Below are 10,283 nucleotides of genomic sequence, written 5' to 3'. Positions count from 1 at the left end.
CACTCCAACTCCTCAGCCTCTAGTTTAAAATGGAGACTGATGTCCTGATTATCCTCAGAATTTGGACACACGGGCATTTTCCTACTTATGTGACTTGGCCTAGAGGTGCAAAGCTCCATTCTCAGAAAGCCTCCTCCTCACACTGTAGCCATTTTACTGAGACAGCCAGCAAAGGAGCTAATAATGCCATTGATGTATTCCTCTGTTCCTTATGAGCACTTGTATTCCATCAATAGCCAGAGGCAGATTAAGATCTCCTGGGACTCTGGGCTGGATCAAGTAAGCACCAGAACCATGTCCCCTCCCCATGCCTTATACTCCGCCCCCTTTTTGCCTTTTCCCCAGGGCTCTGCCCCCATGCACTCCTTCCCATCTCCCTCCTCGCATTGCAGCCTTGGGGCCAAAGAATCTCTGTGCCTCCACCATGGGGAGATTTTTCTGGTAGCCCCAAATGGGTTGGGATTCCTAGAAACAGGTCCTGTGGGTCTATGTGTTAATCTGCCACTTTCACAGTTAGGAAACAGGATGGCTGTGTCTAGACTGGCAAGTTTTTCCGCAAAATCATCTGCTTTTGTGAAAAAACTTGCCAGCTGTCTACACTGGCCGCTTGAATTTCCGGAAAAGCACTAACGATCTCATGTAAAATCATCAGTGCTTTTCCAGAAAAACTATGCTGCTCCCATTCGGGCAAAAGCCTTTTTCCGAAAGACTGGCAAAAGGGCCAGTGTAGACAGCACAGTACTGTTTTCCGCAAAAAAGCCCCGATCGTGAAAAAGGCGATCGGGGCTTTTTGTGGAAAACCGCGTCTTGATTGGCCACGGATGCTTTTCCGCAAAAAGTGCTTTTCCAGAAAAGTATCCTGCCAATCTAGACGTGCTTTTCCAAAAATGCTTTTAATGGAAAAGTTTTCCGTTAAAAGCATTTTTGGAAAATCATGCCAGTGTAGACGTAGCTGATGTGTATCAAGAATTTTCCCATTTACAGTGCTGAAGTGTCAACCCAAGGGGATTGGCATCCTGGAATAGTATTACTTTGACTCATATCTGTGCACTGCAGTGTGGATGCTAGAGCCCTAGATTTGAAGCTAGGTTAAAATGCATTACAGATGCTCAGAGTTCCCTGATATAGGACTGCTGATTCAAATCCCACTCACCTTACGTTGCTATGTAGATATACCTCACGTGGCTTGGGTGGGTTGACTTTTAGATCATTAATAATGGTAGTAGTAGCTACAGGCAGGCCTAGAGAACACAGACGTTTTGATGGCAGACAGACAGACATGCATGCAGCCATATTCACGTGGCATGTCTTCAAATATAGTGACATACATTGCAGTCTCTGGCTCGAAAAAAGTGAGTGGCATAGGGTGAAAAAACAAGCTGCATGTAAAAGAAAAAACTTGATAATCTAAATGGAAAGGTAGCTAAAAAGTGAAGTGGGGAGAAAGTACAAGAGATGAAGTAATAACAGCAGTCACTGACTTACTCACACCCACTACTCCAGCCACAGGTTCCAGTCTGATGTGAGAAAAGGAAGCTGCTCACTGCCAATCTTTCCTATGACTAAGGCAAATGAAATTACATGATTATTGGTTGTTATTATTTGCATTATAGAAGTGCCCAGAACAAGGGTGGGTAAACTTTTTGGCCACATGTGGCTAGGGAAATTGTATGGCAGACCATGAATGTGGGGCTGGGGCAGGGAGTTGGGTATGGGAAGGGGGTCAGGGCTGGGGTTAGGGTGCAGGACAGGTTCAGGTTGCAGGTTCAGGCTGGGTGCCACTTGCCTTGGGTAGCTCCTGGTCAGAGGTGTGGTGGGGCTATGGCAGGATCCACCATTGCCCTGGCCTTGTACTGCTCCATGAAGTGGCCAGCACGTCCAGCAGAGGCCCCTAAGGGCGGGGATGGGGGTAAGCAAGCAGTTCCACACATTGCCCACACCTGTAGGGTCTGCCTCCACAATTTCCATAGGCCATGACTCCCCATTCCTATCCAATGGGACAGTGTCTGCCCATGGGGAGAGTGTGCTGAGCCCTCTGCTCCCACTTCCCAGGGGCTGCAGCAATGTTAGCCCCACTCTGCTGTCGGATTTACAATCCTAAAGGCTGGATTAAAAATTCCATTGGGCCAGATGCAGGCCACAGATCGTAGTGTGCCCACCCCTGGCCTAGAGGCTGCATTCTGTATTTGAGCTCCATTTTGGTCTGAGTTGTACAAATATGTGCAAGTTACCAGTGACTGTTCCCGGAGAGCCTATAGTTTAAATTAACAAGACAGACAAAATGGTGAGAGAAAGGGACTCAGTATACAAGCTGGAAACTGGGATTAACTGCTTGACCCATAAGTGTGTGACAGAGCTGGGAAATACATTGACATCTCCCCAGTCCTGGTCTGCTATCTTAACCGCCTACCCTTTTTCCCTCCCGGAATAATGTCGTATTGTACGTTTTGGTAGCAGCTCTTAAATAACAGTTTGGATACCTCTCTGTCATGGGGTGCCTTGGTCACGTCACCCAGCCCCCCTTCTCCGCTTTAGTTTTCCTCCCGCATGCCTGGCCCGCCCCGCCCCGCCAGATCGTGAGGTTCCGTCACTCCCTGGTCGTCCCAGTGATACCCAGCGTGGGGGGTGGGGGGGGGTCCAGGCCCTCCCTCTCTCCGGACCCCAGCCCAGGGCCCTAAGGTGGGGGAGAATATCCTCTCACCTGGCTGATGGGGCTACGTGCCACAACTCATCAGCCCGCAGGCTCCTGTTTTGCACCCGCCCCGGGCTACTTCCTCACCCCGCTCACCAGGGTGCTTCGTGTGCACTTCCTTGAGGCCCGGAGCCCCCTCATCCAGTGCTCTGGCTGGCCGCCCCTCCCTCCTAAGATGCCTGCGCCAGTGTCTCCAGGGCAGCTCCTCCTCCCTCCCTACTGACCCCGCCCCGAGCATCCTGCCCCGTGCTGATGTCAGCATGCATCAGGGTCTCCCCCAGGGCGTCAGCGGGGGCTCTGGCCTTGCTATTGCCTGTGTGGCGCACGCCCGCCGCGGTCCCTCCCGGGGCGGGAGAAGCCTCCCCCAACACATCTGCAGGAGCGCTGGCCAAGCCGCTGGTTGGGCGGCATGCTCCTGCCACGGCCGCTGCTTCCCTCACGGCAGGGAAAGCCGTTCTGTGTGTCTCTGGCCCCCCAGGGGTGGGGGGCCTGGTTAATGTGCGGTTGCGCCACCCCGTCACACACTCCTACAGACTATGCTCCAGCTCCTGGTGGAACATGGTCACACAAATGTTTTTGTGCCTGCGCAAATCCTTTAAAATGTTGCCTTTAATCTCTCTTTGCCTCAGATCCCTCTTTTTAAAATGGGGATGATAATAATACTAATTCTCTACCCCAGAGGGGACGTGTGAGGACAAACCCATTAGTGATTGTGGGGCACTCATCTAGTCAGTGATGGGGCCATACAAGCCTGTTTGCATAATACCTAGTTCACAGGAGCGATCCTGTGCTGTGACCAGAGGGCCTACTTGATATATCACAATAGACATAACAATAATAGCTAATAGAAAATAAAAAAAAGGAAAAAAACCTGACTTAGGGGCTCTCCATTGAGATAGAAATACCACAGTGGAGCGGAGAGGGAGCGAATGAATGTTGCTTCAGCCCTAGCCAGCAACAATGCCACAGTATGAAATACAAATATCACTTAATACACACACAAGCACTTGCCATTCCTGTATGGACACACACATTAAAAGGAAGCACTACACTTCTTTGTACTCCAGTTCTGTAGTCGGTGGAACACACTCTTCTCTCAGGAAATAATTTTTGCCAATTGTGAAAGGATGAATGATTCATAATCTCCCTCCCTTGATAAGCAGGGTCACGTAGTAGATCTTCAGTGTGTTTTCAAGTGGTTGTATGAAACAACAGGGAGAAAAACAGCATACAAATATCTTCACAGGCGACCCTTTAACTAGAAGTGCCAGGTTAGGGTCCATGAACCTGAGAAAGGTTATTCATTTACTTCAAAATCACTTCTGGGAATTATTGAAGGATGTTAGCACAAACCTCACAGTTCCCAAATTCAGGTGACCTCTTGTGCCCATGATCTGCCCTCTCTCCATTGGGTGCCTCAATCCATACATCAACAGAAAGGACTTATGCTCCTTGAAGCAGGGTGACTCTCCTACTAAAGGCTGGAGGGCCTAGGGTCAGCCAACCTTGGTCACTATAGGGTCACACCTGGGTGAAATTGGGTCTCTCTAAAGAGTAGCAGGAAGTAGACGTTCAGGCAGTTAGAGCAAAGAGGCTCCTGCAGAGAAGACCTGGGGGAGTTACCGCAGCTAGGTGGACTGGGGGGTAGCCTCCATTGGTAGAGGGAAGTCAGAACCTGAAAGCTGAGTTCTAGCCAAGTCAAGCCTGGGAATAGGGGGATTCAGTTGGGACCTAGATCTGGAAAGAACAGCTGAGGGCTTCTTACCTAAGGGGAGAGAGATACTGAATTGGGCTTGTGGCCTGAAGGGCCAGTGAGTTTACCTAAGGATTGAATAAATGGGGCCCTAAGAAAGGAGATATGTTTAATATTGTGGCACGTGCAGTTCTCAAGAGGGAACCTGAAGAGGAGGAAACAGCTGCGGTTCTACAGTCACCTCTGGCCATGAGGGAGAGCTCAGGAGGCAGCTGTCCTGTTTCACTTGCTTATGATGTAGTAGACCTTGATAGGTCACTGGGGGAGACACTTTGCCACATGTGTGGAGACTCATAAAGCTGTGACTGTGTTATATATCAAAGCTGAATCATGAAGCAATTATTTTCCTGTGAAAATAGAAGACAAATCACCATGAAAAATGTTATTGTCAAAAACCTGAAAACCATTTTTTCTAAATGGGAGGGATGGGGACTTTAGGCCAGCTCCAGTCACTTCACGAAACTACCAAATAGCTGTGGATGATGGCAGATTTTGATACAATTGCCAGATGTCCTGATTTTTTTATATATATATATTTATATATATATATTTATATATATATATATATATATATATATATATATATATAAATAAAATGTTCTGTCAATGTATTTTGGGACTCTTGAAATACTTGAGTTTTCCATTTAATTGATTAAACATTTAACTCCTACTAAATGTTTGTTCAAGACATATTGCTATGCTAAATAGAATCTGTGCTGCATTTACCAGGAAGACCTAACAAGTGGACCAAGAATTCAATGTGATAAACAGTTTTTAAGTCTTCTCTTTAAATGTTGAGTGAGCCTAACCACCACCAAAGCTGGTCTGTTGTTTGGAGTGACTATTAGTAACAAGAACAACTTAAACAACAAATAGTCTTCTAGCAGCACCTGAAAGGCTAACAAAACATGTAGATGGTATAGTGAACTTTTGTGGGTACAATCCACTTCATTTCCTGATCAGCTTATTTAGAGTGCTAAGTTACCACAAATTACCTTTCTCTGCAAGAAATGAGCATTTGTTGTCATTGAGTTAAAAGCTATCAGTGAAGGGTATCAGCACATATTTTAGAAAAAGAGCAAATTACTCTTTTATAGGAGCACTGTGCCTCAGTGGAAAATGATTTTGAAAAAAGAGTCACCTTTGCTTCTGAACACAGCATGGCAGGGCTAGATTTGAATCTGCACCAAAAAGTTGAGAAGCTTTGCATTCTATTGCAACAGTGTATTAACAAGAGTGTTTCAAGTTACATCACTAGTCGAATTCAAAGCACTGTCAAACCTCATTTTATATATTTCTAAATGAAGATATGCCAAGGAGAACAGCTCTGTGATTATATTGCCATATCAGATATGCAGATACCTCTACATAAGGGTGCTGGGCTGCCCCTGAAGAACAGCTGAACCACAAGGCTTCACCTGGAGTGGCCAGCCTTGTGCAGATCCTCAGCACTACTCAACCCCTATAAATAAGGGCAGATGAGGATTTTGCGGGGACCAGGGCAGCACAATTTCACAGGGCCCCCCCTTTGACACAGCACATGTGTCAAGAAGTGGCTTCTTGAAGCGTGGGGCCCGGGGAGGCCGCCCCGCTCGCCCTGCCCTATATCCGCCACTGCCTATAAAATTTGATCATTTTAAAGCTGAGGCTGTCTCTAGACTACATTCCTCTGTCGTCAGAGGCATGTAGATTAGACACATAGGCAAAGGCAAATGAAGACGCGATTTAAATGATCGCGGCTTCATTTACATTTACATGGCTGCCGCGCTGAGCCGACAAACAGCTGATCAGCTGTTTGTCCGCTCATCGCGCTAGTCTGGACGCTCCTCTGCCGACATCAAAACCCTTTGTCGGCAGCCCCGTTATTCCTCGTGGGACGAGGTTTACTGGGGCTGCCAACAAAAGGCTTTGATGCCGACAGGGGAGCGTCCAGACTAGCGCGCTGAGCAGACAAACAGCTGATCAGCTGTTTGTCGGCTCAGGGCGGCAGCCATGTAAATGTAAATGAAGCCGCGATCATTTAAATCGCAGCTTCATTTGCCTTTGCCAAAACAACAAATCTACATGGCTCCGTCGACGGAGCCATGTAGTTTAGACATACCCTGAAAGTGTATGCAAAAATCAAGTAAGTTTTAAGCAATATTTCACATACTGTACAGATCCTCAATGTGCTTTGCCTTAACTTAACAAGTCACAGGGGCAATTAACCAGTTTTCAGCTGAAAAGCTGACTATCCCCTAGGAAAGAACTCCAAGTGACATTCTTCTACTAAGCGTGGGGTTGGTTGGGGTTTCATGGGAATATTTTTGCCCAAGTTATATAAAAGAAAACTCCAATACTTTCCCCTCTAAACTTCTTAATTGGAAGTTTATTTATAGAAATATATAAATATTAAAAGGTAAACCTCTAAAACATTAATGTAACAGGAAAAAAAATGCATCATAGGCCTGATTTTTGCGGTACCATTAAAATCAATGGGAGGTTTACCAGTGGCTTCAGGGAGCACAGGATTATGCTCCATAGGGAGCCGTCTTGTTACAAAACAAGAAAACGGTGGCTTCACCTAGGGTTGCCAGATGGCTGAAAGAAATATACCAAACACCTCCCCCGCTAAAAAATAAAACCATTGGGGAAAAATTTTGTTGAGGGGGAAAAAAAACCCTCCTCTGGATCACTGCTAGCGATTACCAGGTAATCAAAAAAACACCCCAAACATGCTTCATTGGGAGGGGGGCAGACCAGGAAGGGAGCGCTGCTGGCCAGGAAGGGGGGGAGGGCACGGGAAGCAGGGCTGGTCATGGAGGGGGGGGGGTGGGTGGAATGGGGCTGGCCGCGGGATATCGGGGGAGAGGGGACCAGCTGGAAGGGGGTGGGGCTTGCCGGGAGTAAGGGGGGGTGGAAAGCACAGCTGGCGTGGGGTGGGGGGCGGGGCAGATGACTGTTTTGCGGGGCCCCGGGCAGCATAACTCCACGGGGCCCCCCCTTTGCCACGGCGCATGCGCGGGGCTTTTTTAAGCGCGGGGCCCGGGGCAGCCGCCCCGTTCGCCCTGCCCTATATCCGCCCCTGGTGGGGGATGGCAGTGCAGCGGCGCTGGCTGGGAGGAAGAGGGAGCGGGAAGCAGAACTGGCGGGGGCGGGGAGGGGTGCAGCAGTGCTGGCCGGGAGGAAGGGGGGGCGGGAAGTAGAGCTGGTGGAGGGCGGAGAGGAGTGCAGCGGCGCTGGCTGGGGAGACAAGGAAGAGGAACGGGCCGGCAGGAAGCAGAGCTGGGGGGGCTGGCCGGGGAAGATCAGGAGGGGAAGTGAGGGAGAACTGGCTGGCCAAGAAGGGGGGGTGAGCAAATTGGCCAGCGGGGAGCGGGACTGACCTGGGCATTTGCTGCCTGTCCCGCGCAGGCTGCCGGCGACGCACGAGCAAGGAGGAGGCTTCCCCTTCTCCTCACACTCAACCGACTGAGGGCTCCTGGCAGCGATCGCAGCCCCGCCCCTGCCAGGCTTCCCTCTGGTGCACAGCCGGAAAAATTAGAAAATACCGGACATTGCACGTGTCCAGTATTTTCTGAGGTTTTTTTACCAATAGAGCGTGCAAATACCAGACTGTCCAGTACAATACCGGACACCTGGCAACCCTAGCTGCACCAAGTATATGGTGTACAATTGTGACCCCTTTGATATCAGGAAATATTATCAAAAGGGAGGGAATGGAAAGAAAGCAACAAAACAGGATCAATGGGTGGAAGGAGAGAATGGTGAGGAAAGATGAAAAGAACTAAGTATGGGTAGCGTGGCTAACGGAAGACTTGGAAAAATATGAAACCCCACAAACATTTAAAATGTGATTACCCTATTGAAGGAGGAGATAAGCTTTGATTTGCTCCAAAGGATATAATTAGACATAGCACAGATTAAAATGACCAATGGAAAACTTACACTAACAGTGAAGTTCCACAGCACTCTCTATAGCGAAACTCTTAGCAGTTTCTTTGTATAAGACATATGCAAAACAGAAGAGGAAAAATGTATGGCAAATATTCATAGGCAGCGATCTGTAGTGGCAGGGAGACATACCAGATGAGCTACCAAGGCTTTTCCTTGTCTGGTGGTTATCCTATTGCTTTCTGCTGTTTACCTCATGCTCTGTCAAACAGGATTTTTTATAACCAACATGCTGAGTGGTCTTTTTAAAGCAAGATGTATGGAACTGATTTGGGCATGGTAGTCATGAAAGATTTCCTTATTAAACATTGTTCTTGATCAAGGAATGGCAGTTCTCAAGATAAGCAGAATGTCCTATCATAAGGCCTCTGAAGGTTTGTAACTCTGACGCTGTAACTGTGATGAAGATACAGCTGAAAGGCAGAGTCTCTAAAGCTTATTTTTAGCAACTTGGCAGTAATTAGTGGTTTCTGGAAGGTAAAAAAGCAAAACAAAAACTCTTGCAGCTGGCAGCCCTCAATCGGGGCTGTGAAGAAAGTAAGTGTTTAAAAATATATATAGTTTTCAGATCCAAGAAAACAGAACTGCACTTGTAGACCAATTCCCACTTGTTCTGAGGTATGGAAGAGCTGCTTAAGACTACCCTTGGAATGTCAGGTTACAGAAAAATAAGACTGCCTATCATTCTAAGGAAAGCAAATAGGAGTGGGTTGACTTCTCCGGAGGTATCAGCCCACCACCATGAACAGTTTCCATGGAAAACAACAAGCAGTCCTGTGTCACGTTAGAGACTAACAAATATATTATATCATGAGCTTTCAAGGATGACGATGGTTTTACCCATGAAAGCTCATGATATAAGATTTTTGTAAGTCTCTAAAGTATCACAGTTTCCTTGGAGTTAGGAGAAGATGAATGAGGGCATTATTGGAATTAAAAAAAAATTACAAAAGCCCTAAAAACTAGCTAAAGTTGGTTGGAGCATCTTAGAAAGGTGCTTGGCTTTTTGTATGGAGAGCAGCAACAAAATATTTCAGTTTGATCACTTTGTTTTGAGCTGACTGGTATGGAAGTTACTCTGCTGAAACAGATTTGATGGAAATTGCCATGGACATCTAGGTCCAATATATTCCTTAAAATCTGAAGCATTTTCCAGTGATCCTAGAATTCCTTTGGTTTCCCCCTCAGTCTAAACCCCAGCCTTCCTGTGGTTGCTAAGTTGTAAAGTCAGCTGAACATACACACCTTCCACTTCCTTTTTTTTTTGTTCTGTTAGACAAATTTCATTGAAATTTTAAGGTGTGGAAAATGTTGATCAGCTGTGCTGAGGGCGGAATGCTCTGAGACTGATTGTGATAATGGAACCTGTGAGTGCTCATCTTCAACTGGTGAGAGACACTACTACAGAGACACGTAGGATAAATATTTCCACCTAAGAACCATGGTGCTGGAACAATTTTATAGTGGGGAATGCTCAAGGCAGAAACCATGTATTTGGGTTGTTATTTCTACTTCAAGGCTGCACCCCGACAACCCTAGTACCAGCACGAGTGTTTTTTGTAAGCTGTGCACTTGTGCGGCCACTCAGGAGAGATTCAAATGCCACCCAGCTGATTAGTAGAGTGCCCAAAGCTAACTTTTTGTTTCTACTGATGGTACACATTCACACATGCTTTGGCGCATGTAAAAATTATTCCACACATGGATGGAAAAGATTAGAGTGAACATTATCCAGCATCTACGTTTAAGAGTAAACAGCATTTTTGCCATAGCAACCCTGCATACTGTTGTGCAAGAGAAGGAGGGGTTGGACTGGAGTCAGATAGAACAAGAAGCTATGGGCTTAAACTGCAGCAAGGGTTTAGGTTGGACATTAGGAAAAAGTTCCTAACTGTCAGGGTAGTC

Source organism: Pelodiscus sinensis, chromosome 1 (assembly GCF_052426305.1).
Source record: "Pelodiscus sinensis isolate ZL-2025 chromosome 1, ASM5242630v1, whole genome shotgun sequence".
NCBI classification, from domain to species: domain Eukaryota; kingdom Metazoa; phylum Chordata; order Testudines; family Trionychidae; genus Pelodiscus; species Pelodiscus sinensis.
Note: the sequence above shows the minus strand (reverse complement) of the source record.